At 45.1% G+C, this 19,967-nt stretch overlaps 15 non-coding genes across 15 annotated transcripts; all 15 read right to left on the reverse strand.

Moving 5' to 3' along the window:
• Positions 1-588: 588 nt before the first annotated feature.
• LOC141195353 (U2 spliceosomal RNA) lies at positions 589-779 on the reverse strand. Its single transcript, XR_012267948.1, has one exon. It is a non-coding gene; the product is annotated as a U2 spliceosomal RNA (small nuclear RNA).
• A 1,120-nt stretch (positions 780-1,899) lies between these two features.
• Positions 1,900-2,090, reverse strand: LOC141195354 (U2 spliceosomal RNA). Its single transcript, XR_012267949.1, has one exon. It is a non-coding gene; the product is annotated as a U2 spliceosomal RNA (small nuclear RNA).
• Positions 2,091-3,222: 1,132 nt separating this feature from the next.
• LOC141195355 (U2 spliceosomal RNA) lies at positions 3,223-3,413 on the reverse strand. Its single transcript, XR_012267950.1, has one exon. It is a non-coding gene; the product is annotated as a U2 spliceosomal RNA (small nuclear RNA).
• Positions 3,414-4,534: 1,121 nt separating this feature from the next.
• Positions 4,535-4,725, reverse strand: LOC141195356 (U2 spliceosomal RNA). Its single transcript, XR_012267951.1, has one exon. It is a non-coding gene; the product is annotated as a U2 spliceosomal RNA (small nuclear RNA).
• Positions 4,726-5,845: 1,120 nt separating this feature from the next.
• On the reverse strand, positions 5,846-6,036 carry LOC141195358 (U2 spliceosomal RNA). The gene has a single exon (XR_012267953.1). It is a non-coding gene; the product is annotated as a U2 spliceosomal RNA (small nuclear RNA).
• Positions 6,037-7,157: 1,121 nt separating this feature from the next.
• Positions 7,158-7,348, reverse strand: LOC141195359 (U2 spliceosomal RNA). The gene has a single exon (XR_012267954.1). It is a non-coding gene; the product is annotated as a U2 spliceosomal RNA (small nuclear RNA).
• A 1,120-nt stretch (positions 7,349-8,468) lies between these two features.
• On the reverse strand, positions 8,469-8,659 carry LOC141195733 (U2 spliceosomal RNA). The gene has a single exon (XR_012268311.1). It is a non-coding gene; the product is annotated as a U2 spliceosomal RNA (small nuclear RNA).
• Positions 8,660-9,780: 1,121 nt separating this feature from the next.
• On the reverse strand, positions 9,781-9,971 carry LOC141195734 (U2 spliceosomal RNA). The gene has a single exon (XR_012268312.1). It is a non-coding gene; the product is annotated as a U2 spliceosomal RNA (small nuclear RNA).
• Positions 9,972-11,088: 1,117 nt separating this feature from the next.
• On the reverse strand, positions 11,089-11,279 carry LOC141195360 (U2 spliceosomal RNA). The gene has a single exon (XR_012267955.1). It is a non-coding gene; the product is annotated as a U2 spliceosomal RNA (small nuclear RNA).
• A 1,121-nt stretch (positions 11,280-12,400) lies between these two features.
• Positions 12,401-12,591, reverse strand: LOC141195362 (U2 spliceosomal RNA). The gene has a single exon (XR_012267956.1). It is a non-coding gene; the product is annotated as a U2 spliceosomal RNA (small nuclear RNA).
• A 1,114-nt stretch (positions 12,592-13,705) lies between these two features.
• Positions 13,706-13,896, reverse strand: LOC141196017 (U2 spliceosomal RNA). Its single transcript, XR_012268586.1, has one exon. It is a non-coding gene; the product is annotated as a U2 spliceosomal RNA (small nuclear RNA).
• A 1,123-nt stretch (positions 13,897-15,019) lies between these two features.
• On the reverse strand, positions 15,020-15,210 carry LOC141195363 (U2 spliceosomal RNA). Its single transcript, XR_012267957.1, has one exon. It is a non-coding gene; the product is annotated as a U2 spliceosomal RNA (small nuclear RNA).
• A 1,121-nt stretch (positions 15,211-16,331) lies between these two features.
• LOC141195364 (U2 spliceosomal RNA) lies at positions 16,332-16,522 on the reverse strand. The gene has a single exon (XR_012267958.1). It is a non-coding gene; the product is annotated as a U2 spliceosomal RNA (small nuclear RNA).
• A 1,120-nt stretch (positions 16,523-17,642) lies between these two features.
• LOC141195365 (U2 spliceosomal RNA) lies at positions 17,643-17,833 on the reverse strand. Its single transcript, XR_012267959.1, has one exon. It is a non-coding gene; the product is annotated as a U2 spliceosomal RNA (small nuclear RNA).
• A 1,125-nt stretch (positions 17,834-18,958) lies between these two features.
• LOC141195366 (U2 spliceosomal RNA) lies at positions 18,959-19,149 on the reverse strand. Its single transcript, XR_012267960.1, has one exon. It is a non-coding gene; the product is annotated as a U2 spliceosomal RNA (small nuclear RNA).
• Positions 19,150-19,967: the final 818 nt, after the last annotated feature.

Raw genomic sequence — 19,967 nt, forward strand, 5'->3', positions numbered from 1 at the left:
AGACTAATCAACCAAACTTTTTGGGTTGGTTTCTCTTTTATAGTCTGCAGGCATTAAATGAAAGAAGTCAGTGTTCCAGCAGAGGGAGACAACGTTTCAGAAAAGGCATTGTAGCAAACCAAAAAAGAAATTTTAAGCGCAGCAGAGTAACCAGCTCACATACCTGTTAGCTCAGGTGAGTTTAAAAGGCTGCTGTTGATAACAAGGGCATTTGCTAAATAGATGGTGTGTGTGCAACAATATACTGAAAGGTCAATTATATTGTGCAGCTTATCTCACCACCTGTAGTTATTTAGGTGAAAGCTCCAAAATGCTTGCCTAATATGTCTGTTTATCCAAAAGGAAGTATAGAGGGAGAGCTAGATAGATAGCATTGCATTACATTACATTACATGGCAATGCAATGCACAGTTGCTGAAGTTGAACCAAAATGAGCTTGTCATCTGGCTTCTGCAACTTTTAACATGAAAAATCCAATGAGGAGAAGAAAAGCAAAGCCAAAGAGTCCATCCCAAAATCCGACAAACAAGCAAAATGAACAAAAAGCATTGAATTCAATTCTTTCTGATTTTAGAAACTGCATTAAAGAAGGGGTGCACCGGTCCTGGAGATACTGCAATACCAGGTCAATGCGTGGAGTGGACAGAGCAAGCTCTTTTTCCATCTCCCTGTTCTAAAAATCCATTTAATATATGGTCCCCAGATAGGGGACGTATCAGATATTAAACTGATAAGAACAGATACTACACTTGATCTTAGCCAAAAGGCCGAGAAGCGATAACCAGAATTGGTTTCCGACTACGGTGCCACCCAAGGATTCTGAAAAGTCCATTTGTGGAGATGGCCACCTGGACTCCCGTTAAGAAGACATGCTGTCAACCTCTAGATCCCTCACATGCCTGCACTTTTCGGCTTGCTGCTGCTGCAATCCACGCGTTTTAGATCTGCATAACTCCACCTCTTTTAGCACAGTACCCTCAACCCCCGGCTGTTCCCACCCGCCTCAACACCGTTGGAAGGGAGGAGAACCAATTAAGGCGGGGGGGGGGTGGAACGAGCAGCTGTCTACCCTTAGCAGGAGGGTTGCTGATTAATTACCTCTCCTGCTGCTGCTGCTGCTGGCTGTCCAGCAGCAGACTGAAGGTGGCTGCTGCTGTGCGCAGGTATATAAAGGCTCAGAGCCTATTATGACACGCGCAGCCAGCGTTCCATTGCCACATTCCGTCTACTGCAGGCGGGATACCTGGATGGCTGAATGTCACTGAGAAGCTCACAGAGACCGCCATAAGCAACAGTTTAAAAGAATGCCACAGACTAATCAACCAAACTTTTTGGGTTGGTTTCTCTTTTATAGTCTGCAGGCATTAAATGAAAGAAGTCAGTGTTCCAGCAGAGGGAGACAACGTTTCAGAAAAGGCATTGTAGCAAACCAAAAAAGAAATTTTAAGCGCAGCAGAGTAACCAGCTCACATACCTGTTAGCTCAGGTGAGTTTAAAAGGCTGCTGTTGATAACAAGGGCATTTGCTAAATAGATGGTGTGTGTGCAACAATATACTGAAAGGTCAATTATATTGTGCAGCTTATCTCACCACCTGTAGTTATTTAGGTGAAAGCTCCAAAATGCTTGCCTAATATGTCTGTTTATCCAAAAGGAAGTATAGAGGGAGAGCTAGATAGATAGCATTGCATTACATTACATTACATGGCAATGCAATGCACAGTTGCTGAAGTTGAACCAAAATGAGCTTGTCATCTGGCTTCTGCAACTTTTAACATGAAAAATCCAATGAGGAGAAGAAAAGCAAAGCCAAAGAGTCCATCCCAAAATCCGACAAACAAGCAAAATGAACAAAAAGCATTGAATTCAATTCTTTCTGATTTTAGAAACTGCATTAAAGAAGGGGTGCACCGGTCCTGGAGATACTGCAATACCAGGTCAATGCGTGGAGTGGACAGAGCAAGCTCTTTTTCCATCTCCCTGTTCTAAAAATCCATTTAATATATGGTCCCCAGATAGGGGACGTATCAGATATTAAACTGATAAGAACAGATACTACACTTGATCTTAGCCAAAAGGCCGAGAAGCGATAACCAGAATTGGTTTCCGACTACGGTGCCACCCAAGGATTCTGAAAAGTCCATTTGTGGAGATGGCCACCTGGACTCCCGTTAAGAAGACATGCTGTCAACCTCTAGATCCCTCACATGCCTGCACTTTTCGGCTTGCTGCTGCTGCAATCCACGCGTTTTAGATCTGCATAACTCCACCTCTTTTAGCACAGTACCCTCAACCCCCGGCTGTTCCCACCCGCCTCAACACCGTTGGAAGGGAGGAGAACCAATTAAGGCGGGGGGGGGGGGGGGGGGGGGGTGGAACGAGCAGCTGTCTACTCTTAGCAGGAGGGTTGCTGATTAATTACCTCTCCTGCTGCTGCTGCTGCTGGCTGTCCAGCAGCAGACTGAAGGTGGCTGCTGCTGTGCGCAGGTATATAAAGGCTCAGAGCCTATTATGACACGCGCAGCCAGCGTTCCATTGCCACATTCCGTCTACTGCAGGCGGGATACCTGGATGGCTGAATGTCACTGAGAAGCTCACAGAGACCGCCATAAGCAAGAGTTTAAAAGAATGCCACAGACTAATCAACCAAACTTTTTGGGTTGGTTTCTCTTTTATAGTCTGCAGGCATTAAATGAAAGAAGTCAGTGTTCCAGCAGAGGGAGACAACGTTTCAGAAAAGGCATTGTAGCAAACCCAAAAAGAAATTTTAAGCGCAGCAGAGTAACCAGCTCACATACCTGTTAGCTCAGGTGAGTTTAAAAGGCTGCTGTTGATAACAAGGGCATTTGCTAAATAGATGGTGTGTGTGCAACAATATACTGAAAGGTCAATTATATTGTGCAGCTTATCTCACCACCTGTAGTTATTTAGGTGAAAGCTCCAAAATGCTTGCCTAATATGTCTGTTTATCCAAAAGGAAGTATAGAGGGAGAGCTAGATAGATAGCATTGCATTACATTACATTACATGGCAATGCAATGCACAGTTGCTGAAGTTGAACCAAAATGAGCTTGTCATCTGGCTTCTGCAACTTTTAACATGAAAAATCCAATGAGGAGAAGAAAAGCAAAGCCAAAGAGTCCATCCCAAAATCCGACAAACAAGCAAAATGAACAAAAAGCATTGAATTCAATTCTTTCTGATTTTAGAAACTGCATTAAAGAAGGGGTGCACCGGTCCTGGAGATACTGCAATACCAGGTCAATGCGTGGAGTGGACAGAGCAAGCTCTTTTTCCATCTCCCTGTTCTAAAAATCCATTTAATATATGGTCCCCAGATAGGGGACGTATCAGATATTAAACTGATAAGAACAGATACTACACTTGATCTTAGCCAAAAGGCCGAGAAGCGATAACCAGAATTGGTTTCCGACTACGGTGCCACCCAAGGATTCTGAAAAGTCCATTTGTGGAGATGGCCACCTGGACTCCCGTTAAGAAGACATGCTGTCAACCTCTAGATCCCTCACATGCCTGCACTTTTCGGCTTGCTGCTGCTGCAATCCACGCGTTTTAGATCTGCATAACTCCACCTCTTTTAGCACAGTACCCTCAACCCCCGGCTGTTCCCACCCGCCTCAACACCGTTGGAAGGGAGGAGAACCAATTAAGGCGGGGGGGGGGGTGGAACGAGCAGCTGTCTACCCTTAGCAGGAGGGTTGCTGATTAATTACCTCTCCTGCTGCTGCTGCTGCTGGCTGTCCAGCAGCAGACTGAAGGTGGCTGCTGCTGTGCGCAGGTATATAAAGGCTCAGAGCCTATTATGACACGCGCAGCCAGCGTTCCATTGCCACATTCCGTCTACTGCAGGCGGGATACCTGGATGGCTGAGTGTCACTGAGAAGCTCACAGAGACCGCCATAAGCAACAGTTTAAAAGAATGCCACAGACTAATCAACCAAACTTTTTGGGTTGGTTTCTCTTTTATAGTCTGCAGGCATTAAATGAAAGAAGTCAGTGTTCCAGCAGAGGGAGACAACGTTTCAGAAAAGGCATTGTAGCAAACCAAAAAAGAAATTTTAAGCGCAGCAGAGTAACCAGCTCACATACCTGTTAGCTCAGGTGAGTTTAAAAGGCTGCTGTTGATAACAAGGGCATTTGCTAAATAGATGGTGTGTGTGCAACAATATACTGAAAGGTCAATTATATTGTGCAGCTTATCTCACCACCTGTAGTTATTTAGGTGAAAGCTCCAAAATGCTTGCCTAATATGTCTGTTTATCCAAAAGGAAGTATAGAGGGAGAGCTAGATAGATAGCATTGCATTACATTACATTACATGGCAATGCAATGCACAGTTGCTGAAGTTGAACCAAAATGAGCTTGTCATCTGGCTTCTGCAACTTTTAACATGAAAAATCCAATGAGGAGAAGAAAAGCAAAGCCAAAGAGTCCATCCCAAAATCCGACAAACAAGCAAAATGAACAAAAAGCATTGAATTCAATTCTTTCTGATTTTAGAAACTGCATTAAAGAAGGGGTGCACCGGTCCTGGAGATACTGCAATACCAGGTCAATGCGTGGAGTGGACAGAGCAAGCTCTTTTTCCATCTCCCTGTTCTAAAAATCCATTTAATATATGGTCCCCAGATAGGGGACGTATCAGATATTAAACTGATAAGAACAGATACTACACTTGATCTTAGCCAAAAGGCCGAGAAGCGATAACCAGAATTGGTTTCCGACTACGGTGCCACCCAAGGATTCTGAAAAGTCCATTTGTGGAGATGGCCACCTGGACTCCCGTTAAGAAGACATGCTGTCAACCTCTAGATCCCTCACATGCCTGCACTTTTCGGCTTGCTGCTGCTGCAATCCACGCGTTTTAGATCTGCATAACTCCACCTCTTTTAGCACAGTACCCTCAACCCCCGGCTGTTCCCACCCGCCTCAACATCGTTGGAAGGGAGGAGAACCAATTAAGGCGGGGGGGGGGGTGGAACGAGCAGCTGTCTACCCTTAGCAGGAGGGTTGCTGATTAATTACCTCTCCTGCTGCTGCTGCTGCTGGCTGTCCAGCAGCAGACTGAAGGTGGCTGCTGCTGTGCGCAGGTATATAAAGGCTCAGAGCCTATTATGACACGCGCAGCCAGCGTTCCATTGCCACATTCCGTCTACTGCAGGCGGGATACCTGGATGGCTGAATGTCACTGAGAAGCTCACAGAGACCGCCATAAGCAACAGTTTAAAAGAATGCCACAGACTAATCAACCAAACTTTTTGGGTTGGTTTCTCTTTTATAGTCTGCAGGCATTATTGAAAGAAGTCAGTGTTCCAGCAGAGGGAGACAACGTTTCAGAAAAGGCATTGTAGCAAACCAAAAAAGAAATTTTAAGCGCAGCAGAGTAACCAGCTCACATACCTGTTAGCTCAGGTGAGTTTAAAAGGCTGCTGTTGATAACAAGGGCATTTGCTAAATAGATGGTGTGTGTGCAACAATATACTGAAAGGTCAATTATATTGTGCAGCTTATCTCACCACCTGTAGTTATTTAGGTGAAAGCTCCAAAATGCTTGCCTAATATGTCTGTTTATCCAAAAGGAAGTATAGAGGGAGAGCTAGATAGATAGCATTGCATTACATTACATTACATGGCAATGCAATGCACAGTTGCTGAAGTTGAACCAAAATGAGCTTGTCATCTGGCTTCTGCAACTTTTAACATGAAAAATCCAATGAGGAGAAGAAAAGCAAAGCCAAAGAGTCCATCCCAAAATCCGACAAACAAGCAAAATGAACAAAAAGCATTGAATTCAATTCTTTCTGATTTTAGAAACTGCATTAAAGAAGGGGTGCACCGGTCCTGGAGATACTGCAATACCAGGTCAATGCGTGGAGTGGACAGAGCAAGCTCTTTTTCCATCTCCCTGTTCTAAAAATCCATTTAATATATGGTCCCCAGATAGGGGACGTATCAGATATTAAACTGATAAGAACAGATACTACACTTGATCTTAGCCAAAAGGCCGAGAAGCGATAACCAGAATTGGTTTCCGACTACGGTGCCACCCAAGGATTCTGAAAAGTCCATTTGTGGAGATGGCCTCCTGGACTCCCGTTGAGAAGACATGCTGTCAACGTCTAGATCCCTCACATGCCTGCACTTTTCGGCTTGCTGCTGCTGCAATCCACGCGTTTTAGATCTGCATAACTCCACCTCTTTTAGCACAGTACCCTCAACCCCCGGCTGTTCCCACCCGCCTCAACACCGTTGGAAGGGAGGAGAACCAATTAAGGCGGGGGGGGGGGTGGAACGAGCAGCTGTCTACCCGTAGCAGGAGGGTTGCTGATTAATTACCTCTCCTGCTGCTGCTGCTGCTGGCTGTCCAGCAGCAGACTGAAGGTGGCTGCTGCTGTGCGCAGGTATATAAAGGCTCAGAGCCTATTATGACACGCGCAGCCAGCGTTCCATTGCCACATTCCGTCTACTGCAGGCGGGATACCTGGATGGCTGAATGTCACTGAGAAGCTCACAGAGACCGCCATAAGCAACAGTTTAAAAGAATGCCACAGACTAATCAACCAAACTTTTTGGGTTGGTTTCTCTTTTATAGTCTGCAGGCATTAAATGAAAGAAGTCAGTGTTCCAGCAGAGGGAGACAACGTTTCAGAAAAGGCATTGTAGCAAACCAAAAAAGAAATTTTAAGCGCAGCAGAGTAACCAGCTCACATACCTGTTAGCTCAGGTGAGTTTAAAAGGCTGCTGTTGATAACAAGGGCATTTGCTAAATAGATGGTGTGTGTGCAACAATATACTGAAAGGTCAATTATATTGTGCAGCTTATCTCACCACCTGTAGTTATTTAGGTGAAAGCTCCAAAATGCTTGCCTAATATGTCTGTTTATCCAAAAGGAAGTATAGAGGGAGAGCTAGATAGACAGCATTGCATTACATTACATTACATGGCAATGCAATGCACAGTTGCTGAAGTTGAACCAAAATGAGCTTGTCATCTGGCTTCTGCAACTTTTAACATGAAAAATCCAATGAGGAGAAGAAAAGCAAAGCCAAAGAGTCCATCCCAAAATCCGACAAACAAGCAAAATGAACAAAAAGCATTGAATTCAATTCTTTCTGATTTTAGAAACTGCATTAAAGAAGGGGTGCACCGGTCCTGGAGATACTGCAATACCAGGTCAATGCGTGGAGTGGACAGAGCAAGCTCTTTTTCCATCTCCCTGTTCTAAAAATCCATTTAATATATGGTCCCCAGATAGGGGACGTATCAGATATTAAACTGATAAGAACAGATACTACACTTGATCTTAGCCAAAAGGCCGAGAAGCGATAACCAGAATTGGTTTCCGACTACGGTGCCACCCAAGGATTCTGAAAAGTCCATTTGTGGAGATGGCCACCTGGACTCCCGTTAAGAAGACATGCTGTCAACCTCTAGATCCCTCACATGCCTGCACTTTTCGGCTTGCTGCTGCTGCAATCCACGCGTTTTAGATCTGCATAACTCCACCCCTTTTAGCACAGTACCCTCAACCCCCGGCTGTTCCCACCCGCCTCAACACCGTTGGAAGGGAGGAGAACCAATTAAGGCAGGGGGGGGGTGGAACGAGCAGCTGTCTACCCTTAGCAGGAGGGTTGCTGATTAATTACCTCTCCTGCAGCTGCTGCTGCTGGCTGTCCAGCAGCAGACTGAAGGTGGCTGCTGCTGTGCGCAGGTATATAAAGGCTCAGAGCCTATTATGACACGCGCAGCCAGCGTTCCATTGCCACATTCCGTCTACTGCAGGCGGGATACCTGGATGGCTGAATGTCACTGAGAAGCTCACAGAGACCGCCATAAGCAACAGTTTAAAAGAATGCCACAGACTAATCAACCAAACTTTTTGGGTTGGTTTCTCTTTTATAGTCTGCAGGCATTAAATGAAAGAAGTCAGTGTTCCAGCAGAGGGAGACAACGTTTCAGAAAAGGCATTGTAGCAAACCAAAAAAGAAATTTTAAGCGCAGCAGAGTAACCAGCTCACATACCTGTTAGCTCAGGTGAGTTTAAAAGGCTGCTGTTGATAACAAGGGCATTTGCTAAATAGATGGTGTGTGTGCAACAATATACTGAAAGGTCAATTATATTGTGCAGCTTATCTCACCACCTGTAGTTATTTAGGTGAAAGCTCCAAAATGCTTGCCTAATATGTCTGTTTATCCAAAAGGAAGTATAGAGGGAGAGCTAGATAGATAGCATTGCATTACATTATATTACATGGCAATGCAATGCACAGTTGCTGAAGTTGAACCAAAATGAGCTTGTCATCTGGCTTCTGCAACTTTTAACATGAAAAATCCAATGAGGAGAAGAAAAGCAAAGCCAAAGAGTCCATCCCAAAATCCGACAAACAAGCAAAATGAACAAAAAGCATTGAATTCAATTCTTTCTGATTTTAGAAACTGCATTAAAGAAGGGGTGCACCGGTCCTGGAGATACTGCAATACCAGGTCAATGCGTGGAGTGGACAGAGCAAGCTCTTTTTCCATCTCCCTGTTCTAAAAATCCATTTAATATATGGTCCCCAGTTAGGGGACGTATCAGATATTAAACTGATAAGAACAGATACTACACTTGATCTTAGCCAAAAGGCCGAGAAGCGATAACCAGAATTGGTTTCCGACTACGGTGCCACCCAAGGATTCTGAAAAGTCCATTTGTGGAGATGGCCACCTGGACTCCCGTTAAGAAGACATGCTGTCAACCTCTAGATCCCTCACATGCCTGCACTTTTCGGCTTGCTGCTGCTGCAATCCACGCGTTTTAGATCTGCATAACTCCACCTCTTTTAGCACAGTACCCTCAACCCCCGGCTGTTCCCACCCGCCTCAACACCGTTGGAAGGGAGGAGAACCAATTAAGGCGGGGGGGGGGGTGGAACGAGCAGCTGTCTACCCTTAGCAGGAGGGTTGCTGATTAATTACCTCTCCTGCAGCTGCTGCTGCTGGCTGTCCAGCAGCAGACTGAAGGTGGCTGCTGCTGTGCGCAGGTATATAAAGGCTCAGAGCCTATTATGACACGCGCAGCCAGCGTTCCATTGCCACATTCCGTCTACTGCAGGCGGGATACCTGGATGGCTGAATGTCACTGAGAAGCTCACAGAGACCGCCATAAGCAACAGTTTAAAAGAATGCCACAGACTAATCAACCAAACTTTTTGGGTTGGTTTCTCTTTTATAGTCTGCAGGCATTAAATGAAAGAAGTCAGTGTTCCAGCAGAGGGAGACAACGTTTCAGAAAAGGCATTGTAGCAAACCAAAAAAGAAATTTTAAGCGCAGCAGAGTAACCAGCTCACATACCTGTTAGCTCAGGTGAGTTTAAAAGGCTGCTGTTGATAACAAGGGCATTTGCTAAATAGATGGTGTGTGTGCAACAATATACTGAAAGGTCAATTATATTGTGCAGCTTATCTCACCACCTGTAGTTATTTAGGTGAAAGCTCCAAAATGCTTGCCTAATATGTCTGTTTATCCAAAAGGAAGTATAGAGGGAGAGCTAGATAGATAGCATTGCATTACATTATATTACATGGCAATGCAATGCACAGTTGCTGAAGTTGAACCAAAATGAGCTTGTCATCTGGCTTCTGCAACTTTTAACATGAAAAATCCAATGAGGAGAAGAAAAGCAAAGCCAAAGAGTCCATCCCAAAATCCGACAAACAAGCAAAATGAACAAAAAGCATTGAATTCAATTCTTTCTGATTTTAGAAACTGCATTAAAGAAGGGGTGCACCGGTCCTGGAGATACTGCAATACCAGGTCAATGCGTGGAGTGGACAGAGCAAGCTCTTTTTCCATCTCCCTGTTCTAAAAATCCATTTAATATATGGTCCCCAGTTAGGGGACGTATCAGATATTAAACTGATAAGAACAGATACTACACTTGATCTTAGCCAAAAGGCCGAGAAGCGATAACCAGAATTGGTTTCCGACTACGGTGCCACCCAAGGATTCTGAAAAGTCCATTTGTGGAGATGGCCACCTGGACTCCCGTTAAGAAGACATGCTGTCAACCTCTAGATCCCTCACATGCCTGCACTTTTCGGCTTGCTGCTGCTGCAATCCACGCGTTTTAGATCTGCATAACTCCACCTCTTTTAGCACAGTACCCTCAACCCCCGGCTGTTCCCACCCGCCTCAACACCGTTGGAAGGGAGGAGAACCAATTAAGGCGGGGGGGGGGGTGGAACGAGCAGCTGTCTACCCTTAGCAGGAGGGTTGCTGATTAATTACCTCTCCTGCTGCTGCTGCTGGCTGTCCAGCAGCAGTCTGAAGGTGGCTGCTGCTGTGCGCAGGTATATAAAGGCTCAGAGCCTATTATGACACGCGCAGCCAGCGTTCCATTGCCACATTCCGTCTACTGCAGGCGGGATACCTGGATGGCTGAATGTCACTGAGAAGCTCACAGAGACCGCCATAAGCAACAGTTTAAAAGAATGCCACAGACTAATCAACCAAACTTTTTGGGTTGGTTCTCTTTTATAGTCTGCAGGCATTAAATGAAAGAAGTCAGTGTTCCAGCAGAGGGAGACAACGTTTCAGAAAAGGCATTGTAGCAAACCAAAAAAGAAATTTTAAGCGCAGCAGAGTAACCAGCTCACATACCTGTTAGCTCAGGTGAGTTTAAAAGGCTGCTGTTGATAACAAGGGCATTTGCTAAATAGATGGTGTGTGTGCAACAATATACTGAAAGGTCAATTATATTGTGCAGCTTATCTCACCACCTGTAGTTATTTAGGTGAAAGCTCCAAAATGCTTGCCTAATATGTCTGTTTATCCAAAAGGAAGTATAGAGGGAGAGCTAGATAGATAGCATTGCATTACATTACATTACATGGCAATGCAATGCACAGTTGCTGAAGTTGAACCAAAATGAGCTTGTCATCTGGCTTCTGCAACTTTTAACATGAAAAATCCAATGAGGAGAAGAAAAGCAAAGCCAAAGAGTCCATCCCAAAATCCGACAAACAAGCAAAATGAACAAAAAGCATTGAATTCAATTCTTTCTGATTTTAGAAACTGCATTAAAGAAGGGGTGCACCGGTCCTGGAGATACTGCAATACCAGGTCAATGCGTGGAGTGGACAGAGCAAGCTCTTTTTCCATCTCCCTGTTCTAAAAATCCATTTAATATATGGTCCCCAGATAGGGGACGTATCAGATATTAAACTGATAAGAACAGATACTACACTTGATCTTAGCCAAAAGGCCGAGAAGCGATAACCAGAATTGGTTTCCGACTACGGTGCCACCCAAGGATTCTGAAAAGTCCATTTGTGGAGATGGCCACCTGGACTCCCGTTAAGAAGACATGCTGTCAACCTCTAGATCCCTCACATGCCTGCACTTTTCGGCTTGCTGCTGCTGCAATCCACGCGTTTTAGATCTGCATAACTCCACCTCTTTTAGCACAGTACCCTCAACCCCCGGCTGTTCCCACCCGCCTCAACACCGTTGGAAGGGAGGAGAACCAATTAAGGCGGGGGGGGGGGTGGAACGAGCAGCTGTCTACCCTTAGCAGGAGGGTTGCTGATTAATTACCTCTCCTGCTGCTGCTGCTGCTGGCTGTCCAGCAGCAGACTGAAGGTGGCTGCTGCTGTGCGCAGGTATATAAAGGCTCAGAGCCTATTATGACACGCGCAGCCAGCGTTCCATTGCCACATTCCGTCTACTGCAGGCGGGATACCTGGATGGCTGAATGTCACTGAGAAGCTCACAGAGACCGCCATAAGCAACAGTTTAAAAGAATGCCACAGACTAATCAACCAAACTTTTTGGGTTGGTTTCTCTTTTATAGTCTGCAGGCATTAAATGAAAGAAGTCAGTGTTCCAGCAGAGGGAGACAACGTTTCAGAAAAGGCATTGTAGCAAACCAAAAAAGAAATTTTAAGCGCAGCAGAGTAACCAGCTCACATACCTGTTAGCTCAGGTGAGTTTAAAAGGCTGCTGTTGATAACAAGGGCATTTGCTAAATAGATGGTGTGTGTGCAACAATATACTGAAAGGTCAATTATATTGTGCAGCTTATCTCACCACCTGTAGTTATTTAGGTGAAAGCTCCAAAATGCTTGCCTAATATGTCTGTTTATCCAAAAGGAAGTATAGAGGGAGAGCTAGATAGATAGCATTGCATTACATTACATTACATGGCAATGCAATGCACAGTTGCTGAAGTTGAACCAAAATGAGCTTGTCATCTGGCTTCTGCAACTTTTAACATGAAAAATCCAATGAGGAGAAGAAAAGCAAAGCCAAAGAGTCCATCCCAAAATCCGACAAACAAGCAAAATGAACAAAAAGCATTGAATTCAATTCTTTCTGATTTTAGAAACTGCATTAAAGAAGGGGTGCACCGGTCCTGGAGATACTGCAATACCAGGTCAATGCGTGGAGTGGACAGAGCAAGCTCTTTTTCCATCTCCCTGTTCTAAAAATCCATTTAATATATGGTCCCCAGATAGGGGACGTATCAGATATTAAACTGATAAGAACAGATACTACACTTGATCTTAGCCAAAAGGCCGAGAAGCGATAACCAGAATTGGTTTCCGACTACGGTGCCACCCAAGGATTCTGAAAAGTCCATTTGTGGAGATGGCCACCTGGACTCCCGTTAAGAAGACATGCTGTCAACCTCTAGATCCCTCACATGCCTGCACTTTTCGGCTTGCTGCTGCTGCAATCCACGCGTTTTAGATCTGCATAACTCCACTTCTTTTAGCACAGTACCCTCAACCCCCGGCTGTTCCCACCCGCCTCAACACCTTTGGAAGGGAGGAGAACCAATTAAGGCGGGGGGGGGGTGGAACGAGCAGCTGTCTACCCTTAGAAGGAGGGTTGCTGATTAATTACCTCTCCTGCTGCTGCTGGCTGTCCAGCAGCAGACTGAAGGTGGCTGCTGCTGTGCGCAGGTATATAAAGGCTCAGAGCCTATTATGACACGCGCAGCCAGCGTTCCATTGCCACATTCCGTCTACTGCAGGCGGGATACCTGGATGGCTGAATGTCACTGAGAAGCTCACAGAGACCGCCATAAGCAACAGTTTAAAAGAATGCCACAGACTAATCAACCAAACTTTTTGGGTTGGTTTCTCTTTTATAGTCTGCAGGCATTAAATGAAAGAAGTCAGTGTTCCAGCAGAGGGAGACAACGTTTTAGAAAAGGCATTGTAGCAAACCAAAAAAGAAATTTTAAGCGCAGCAGAGTAACCAGCTCACATACCTGTTAGCTCAGGTGAGTTTAAAAGGCTGCTGTTGATAACAAGGGCATTTGCTAAATAGATGGTGTGTGTGCAACAATATACTGAAAGGTCAATTATATTGTGCAGCTTATCTCACCACCTGTAGTTATTTAGGTGAAAGCTCCAAAATGCTTGCCTAATATGTCTGTTTATCCAAAAGGAAGTATAGAGGTAGAGCTAGATAGATAGCATTGCATTACATTACATTACATGGCAATGCAATGCACAGTTGCTGAAGTTGAACCAAAATGAGCTTGTCATCTGGCTTCTGCAACTTTTAACATGAAAAATCCAATGAGGAGAAGAAAAGCAAAGCCAAAGAGTCCATCCCAAAATCCGACAAACAAGCAAAATGAACAAAAAGCATTGAATTCAATTCTTTCTGATTTTAGAAACTGCAATAAAGAAGGGGTGCACCGGTCCTGGAGATACTGCAATACCAGGTCAATGCGTGGAGTGGACAGAGCAAGCTCTTTTTCCATCTCCCTGTTCTAAAAATCCATTTAATATATGGTCCCCAGATAGGGGACGTATCAGATATTAAACTGATAAGAGCAGATACTACACTTGATCTTAGCCAAAAGGCCGAGAAGCGATAACCAGAATTGGTTTCCGACTACGGTGCCACCCAAGGATTCTGAAAAGTCCATTTGTGGAGATGGCCACCTGGACTCCCGTTAAGAAGACATGCTGTCAACCTCTAGATCCCTCACATGCCTGCACTTTTCGGCTTGCTGCTGCTGCAATCCACGCGTTTTAGATCTGCATAACTCCACCTCTTTTAGCACAGTACCCTCAACCCCCGGCTGTTCCCACCCGCCTCAACACCGTTGGAAGGGAGGAGAACCAATTAAGGCGGGGGGGGGGGGGTGGAACGAGCAGCTGTCTACCCTTAGCAGGAGGGTTGCTGATTAATTACCTCTCCTGCTGCTGCTGCTGCTGGCTGTCCAGCAGCAGACTGAAGGTGGCTGCTGCTGTGCGCAGGTATATAAAGGCTCAGAGCCTATTATGACACGCGCAGCCAGCGTTCCATTGGCACATTCCGTCTACTGCAGGCGGGATACCTGGATGGCTGAATGTCACTGAGAAGCTCACAGAGACCGCCATAAGCAACAGTTTAAAAGAATGCCACAGACTAATCAACCAAACTTTTTGGGTTGGTTTCTCTTTTATAGTCTGCAGGCATTAAATGAAAGAAGTCAGTGTTCCAGCAGAGGGAGACAACGTTTCAGAAAAGGCATTGTAGCAAACCAAAAAAGAAATTTTAAGCGCAGCAGAGTAACCAGCTCACATACCTGTTAGCTCAGGTGAGTTTAAAAGGCTGCTGTTGATAACAAGGGCATTTGCTAAATAGATGGTGTGTGTGCAACAATATACTGAAAGGTCAATTATATTGTGCAGCTTATCTCACCACCTGTAGTTATTTAGGTGAAAGCTCCAAAATGCTTGCCTAATATGTCTGTTTATCCAAAAGGAAGTATAGAGGGAGAGCTAGATAGATAGCATTGCATTACATTACATTACATGGCAATGCAATGCACAGTTGCTGAAGTTGAACCAAAATGAGCTTGTCATCTGGCTTCTTCAACTTTTAACATGAAAAATCCAATGAGGAGAAGAAAAGCAAAGCCAAAGAGTCCATCCCAAAATCCGACAAACAAGCAAAATGAACAAAAAGCATTGAATTCAATTCTTTCTGATTTTAGAAACTGCATTAAAGAAGGGGTGCACCGGTCCTGGAGATACTGCAATACCAGGTCAATGCGTGGAGTGGACAGAGCAAGCTCTTTTTCCATCTCCCTGTTCTAAAAATCCATTTAATATATGGTCCCCAGATAGGGGACGTATCAGATATTAAACTGATAAGAACAGATACTACACTTGATCTTAGCCAAAAGGCCGAGAAGCGATAACCAGAATTGGTTTCCGACTACGGTGCCACCCAAGGATTCTGAAAAGTCCATTTGTGGAGATGGCCACCTTGACTCCCGTTAAGAAGACATGCTGTCAACCTCTAGATCCCTCACATGCCTGCACTTTTCGGCTTGCTGCTGCTGCAATCCACGCGTTTTACATCTGCATAACTCCACCTCTTTTAGCACAGTACCCTCAACCCCCGGCTGTTCCCACCCGCCTCAACACCGTTGGAAGGGAGGAGAACCAATTAAGGCGGGGGGGGGGGTGGAACGAGCAGCTGTCTATCCTTAGCAGGAGGGTTGCTGATTAATTACCTCTCCTGCTGCTGCTGCTGCTGGCTGTCCAGCAGCAGACTGAAGGTGGCTGCTGCTGTGCGCAGGTATATAAAGGCTCAGAGCCTATTATGACACGCGCAGCCAGCGTTCCATTGCCACATTCCGTCTACTGCAGGCGGGATACCTGGATGGCTGAATGTCACTGAGAAGCTCACAGAGACCGCCATAAGCAACAGTTTAAAAGAATGCCACAGACTAATCAACCAAACTTTTTGGGTTGGTTTCTCTTTTATAGTCTGCAGGCATTAAATGAAAGAAGTCAGTGTTCCAGCAGAGGGAGACAACGTTTCAGAAAAGGCATTGTAGCAAACCAAAAAAGAAATTTTAAGCGCAGCAGAGTAACCAGCTCACATACCTGTTAGCTCAGGTGAGTTTAAAAGGCTGCTGTTGATAACAAGGGCATTTGCTAAATAGATGGTGTGTGTGCAACAATATACTGAAAGGTCAATTATATTGTGCAGCTTATCTCACCACCTGTAGTTATTTAGGTGAAAGCTCCAAAATGCTTGCCTAATATGTCTGTTTATCCAAAAGGAAGTATAGAGGGAGAGCTAGATAGATAGCATTGCATTACATTACATTACATGGCAATGCAATGCACAGTTGCTGAAGTTGAACCAAAATGAGCTTGTCATCTGGCTTCTGCAACTTTTAACATGAAAAATCCAATGAGGAGAAGAAAAGCAAAGCCAAAGAGTCCATCCCAAAATCGGACAAACAAGCAAAATGAACAAAAAGCATTGAATTCAATTCTTTCTGATTTTAGAAACTGCATTAAAGAAGGGGTGCACCGGTCCTGGAGATACTGCAATACCAGGTCAATGCGTGGAGTGGACAGAGCAAGCTCTTTTTCCATCTCCCTGTTCTAAAAATCCATTTAATATATGGTCCCCAGATAGGGGACGTATCAGATATTAAACTGATAAGAACAGATACTACACTTGATCTTAGCCAAAAGGCCGAGAAGCGATAACCAGAATTGGTTTCCGACTACGGTGCCACCCAAGGATTCTGAAAAGTCCATTTGTGGAGATGGCCACCTGGACTCCCGTTAAGAAGACATGCTGTCAACCTCTAGATCCCTCACATGCCTGCACTTTTCGGCTTGCTGCTGCTGCAATCCACGCGTTTTAGATCTGCATAACTCCACCTCTTTTAGCACAGTACCCTCAACCCCCGGCTGTTCCCACGCGCCTCAACACCGTTGGAAGGGAGGAGAACCAATTAAGGCGGGGGGGGGGTGGAACGAGCAGCTGTCTACCCTTAGCAGGAGGGTTGCTGATTAATTACCTCTCCTGCTGCTGCTGCTGCTGGCTGTCCAGCAGCAGACTGAAGGTGGCTGCTGCTGTGCGCAGGTATATAAAGGCTCAGAGCCTATTATGACACGCGCAGCCAGCGTTCCATTGCCACATTCCGTCTACTGCAGGCGGGATACCTGGATGGCTGAATGTCACTGAGAAGCTCACAGAGACCGCCATAAGCAACAGTTTAAAAGAATGCCACAGACTAATCAACCAAACTTTTGGGGTTGGTTTCTCTTTTATAGTCTGCAGGCATTAAATGAAAGAAGTCAGTGTTCCAGCAGAGGGAGACAACGTTTCAGAAAAGGCATTGTAGCAAACCAAAAAAGAAATTTTAAGCGCAGCAGAGTAACCAGCTCACATACCTGTTAGCTCAGGTGAGTTTAAAAGGCTGCTGTTGATAACAAGGGCATTTGCTAAATAGATGGTGTGTGTGCAACAATATACTGAAAGGTCAATTATATTGTGCAGCTTATCTCACCACCTGTAGTTATTTAGGTGAAAGCTCCAAAATGCTTGCCTAATATGTCTGTTTATCCAAAAGGAAGTATAGAGGGAGAGCTAGATAGATAGCATTGCATTACATTACATTACATGGCAATGCAATGCACAGTTGCTGAAGTTGAACCAAAATGAGCTTGTCATCTGGCTTCTGCAACTTTTAACATGAAAAATCCAATGAGGAGAAGAAAAGCAAAGCCAAAGAGTCCATCCCAAAATCCGACAAACAAGCAAAATGAACAAAAAGCATTGAATTCAATTCTTTCTGATTTTAGAAACTGCATTAAAGAAGGGGTGCACCGGTCCTGGAGATACTGCAATACCAGGTCAATGCGTGGAGTGGACAGAGCAAGCTCTTTTTCCATCTCCCTGTTCTAAAAATCCATTTAATATATGGTCCCCAGATAGGGGACGTATCAGATATTAAACTGATAAGAACAGATACTACACTTGATCTTAGCCAAAAGGCCGAGAAGCGATAACCAGAATTGGTTTCCGACTACGGTGCCACCCAAGGATTCTGAAAAGTCCATTTGTGGAGATGGCCACCTGGACTCCCGTTAAGAAGACATGCTGTCAACCTCTAGATCCCTCACATGCCTGCACTTTTCGGCTTGCTGCTGCTGCAATCCACGCGTTTTAGATCTGCATAACTCCACCTCTTTTAGCACAGTACCCTCAACCCCCGGCTGTTCCCACCCGCCTCAACACCGTTGGAAGGGAGGAGAACCAATTAAGGCGGGGGGGGGGGGGGGTGGAACGAGCAGCTGTCTACCCTTAGCAGGAGGGTTGCTGATTAATTACCTCTCCTGCTGCTGCTGCTGCTGGCTGTCCAGCAGCAGACTGAAGGTGGCTGCTGCTGTGCGCAGGTATATAAAGGCTCAGAGCCTATTATGACACGCGCAGCCAGCGTTCCATTGCCACATTCCGTCTACTGCAGGCGGGATACCTGGATGGCTGAATGTCACTGAGAAGCTCACAGAGACCGCCATAAGCAACAGTTTAAAAGAATGCCACAGACTAATCAACCAAACTTTTTGGGTTGGTTTCTCTTTTATAGTCTGCAGGCATTAAATGAAAGAAGTCAGTGTTCCAGCAGAGGGAGACAACGTTTCAGAAAAGGCATTGTAGCAAACCAAAAAAGAAATTTTAAGCGCAGCAGAGTAACCAGCTCACATACCTGTTAGCTCAGGTGAGTTTAAAAGGCTGCTGTTGATAACAAGGGCATTTGCTAAATAGATGGTGTGTGTGCAACAATATACTGAAAGGTCAATTATATTGTGCAGCTTATCTCACCACCTGTAGTTATTTAGGTGAAAGCTCCAAAATGCTTGCCTAATATGTCTGTTTATCCAAAAGGAAGTATAGAGGGAGAGCTAGATAGATAGCATTGCATTACATTACATTACATGGCAATGCAATGCACAGTTGCTGAAGTTGAACCAAAATGAGCTTGTCATCTGGCTTCTGCAACTTTTAACATGAAAAATCCAATGAGGAGAAGAAAAGCAAAGCCAAAGAGTCCATCCCAAAATCCGACAAACAAGCAAAATGAACAAAAAGCATTGAATTCAATTCTTTCTGATTTTAGAAACTGCATTAAAGAAGGGGTGCACCGGTCCTGGAGATACTGCAATACCAGGTCAATGCGTGGAGTGGACAGAGCAAGCTCTTTTTCCATCTCCCTGTTCTAAAAATCCATTTAATATATGGTCCCCAGATAGGGGACGTATCAGATATTAAACTGATAAGAACAGATACTACACTTGATCTTAGCCAAAAGGCCGAGAAGCGATAACCAGAATTGGTTTCCGACTACGCTGCCACCCAAGGATTCTGAAAAGTCCATTTGTGGAGATGGCCACCTGGACTCCCGTTAAGAAGACATGCTGTCAACCTCTAGATCCCTCACATGCCTGCACTTTTCGGCTTGCTGCTGCTGCAATCCACGCGTTTTAGATCTGCATAACTCCACCTCTTTTAGCACAGTACCCTCAACCCCCGGCTGTTCCCACCCGCCTCAACACCGTTGGAAGGGAGGAGAACCAATTAAGGCGGGGGGGGGTGGAACGAGCAGCTGTCTACCCTTAGCAGGAGGGTTGCTGATTAATTACCTCTCCTGCTGCTGCTGCTGCTGGCTGTCCAGCAGCAGACTGAAGGTGGCTGCTGCTGTGCGCAGGTATATAAAGGCTCAGAGCCTATTATGACACGCGCAGCCAGCGTTCCATTGCCACATTCCGTCTACTGCAGGCGGGATACCTGGATGGCTGAATGTCACTGAGAAGCTCACAGAGACCGCCATAAGCAACAGTTTAAAAGAATGCCACAGACTAATCAACCAAACTTTTTGGGTTGGTTTCTCCTTTATAGTCTGCAGGCATTAAATGAAAGAAGTCAGTGTTCCAGCAGAGGGAGACAACGTTTCAGAAAAGGCATTGTAGCAAACCAAAAAAGAAATTTTAAGCGCAGCAGAGTAACCAGCTCACATACCTGTTAGCTCAGGTGAGTTTAAAAGGCTGCTGTTGATAACAAGGGCATTTGCTAAATAGATGGTGTGTGTGCAACAATATACTGAAAGGTCAATTATATTGTGCAGCTTATCTCACCACCTGTA

Source organism: Phyllobates terribilis, unplaced genomic scaffold (assembly GCF_046119375.1).
Source record: "Phyllobates terribilis strain yellow unplaced genomic scaffold, ASM4611937v1 Scaffold_74__1_contigs__length_7073193, whole genome shotgun sequence".
Taxonomy (NCBI): Eukaryota; Metazoa; Chordata; class Amphibia; order Anura; family Dendrobatidae; genus Phyllobates; species Phyllobates terribilis.